Source organism: Galeopterus variegatus, unplaced genomic scaffold (assembly GCF_000696425.1).
Source record: "Galeopterus variegatus unplaced genomic scaffold, G_variegatus-3.0.2 Scaffold5492, whole genome shotgun sequence".
NCBI lineage: Eukaryota > Metazoa > Chordata > Mammalia > Dermoptera > Cynocephalidae > Galeopterus > Galeopterus variegatus.
This window is the reverse complement of record NW_007731603.1, coordinates 101,266-102,155: the sequence shown is the minus strand read 5'-3', so window position 1 is coordinate 102,155 and position 890 is coordinate 101,266. Positions and strand designations below refer to the sequence as shown.

At 57.5% G+C, this 890-nt stretch overlaps 1 protein-coding gene across 1 annotated transcript in view; it reads left to right on the top strand.

The window, feature by feature from the left end:
* Positions 1-572: 572 nt before the first annotated feature.
* Positions 573-890, top strand: part of LOC103604938 (metallophosphoesterase MPPED2) — an 84,865-nt gene continuing 84,547 nt past the window's right edge. The window contains exon 1 of the mRNA XM_008589515.1: positions 573-639. The gene's annotated coding sequence lies outside the window, so the exon portion shown is untranslated. The remainder of the gene's footprint in view (positions 640-890) is intronic.

The window sequence follows — 890 nt, the reverse complement described above, 5'->3', positions numbered from 1 at the left end:
TAGGAGGTGAAGAGGGCATTTTTTTTCCTGGAAGATCGGGAGGGGGTTGGAATCCATCAGCAAAAAAATAAATTAAGGACACCCTAGTGGGGTTGATTTATAGCGCCTTCACTCACTCCCCCAACACACCCCAAATTAAGCGCAAATGCAGGTCATGAAAAATGTGTAATTGATATGAGATGCTGCAAACAAACACAAACAGGTCAGGGTGGAAAAAAACAAACAAAACTTTAAGTAAAAGAAAAGATTTCAAAAGGTGGGGAGGGGGGACCCATGGTCTCCACACCCCCGTCCAACGCCCGCTGGCTCCCTCCTTTCCTTTATCCGCCGCTCACGGGAAGGATCCCGGCAGCCCCGGGGCACAGAGCTGGGAGGCGGCGGCGGCTCGGGATCGGCTCTGTGGGTTCGGGGATGCCAAGCGCCCTGGAGGCTGACGTCTGAGACGTGGGGCTGTGATGCCCAACCGAGGATGGCGTGGTGTCAGAGCCATTGGCCAGCGGTGGTCATCAAACAGTCCGGGGCTGGGGAAGAGGGAGAGAAAAAAGACAAGCGCCCAGCGGAGCCCGGGGCCGCGAGCGCTAGAGCCAGCAGGGCCAGCAACGGCGGAGGCGACGGCAGTGGCAACCCGGGACTGAGCGAGTAAGGGGAGCTGGTGCTCCAGGAAGAAAAGGGGAGTTGTGGCCGGGACGCGCCGGCCGTGATCCGAGGGCAGGGCGAGGGTGTGTGTGTGTGTATGTGCGTGTAGTTGCTGAACACCCCCTCCCCAACTGCCCACTCTGGATTTAAAACAAACAAACCAATCCAAAGTAGAGAATTCCGCGCCCCCCTCGCCCCACCATATATAGACTCCACGCGTTGCCAGAGGCGCAGGACAAAAATCTTGCCCTCCC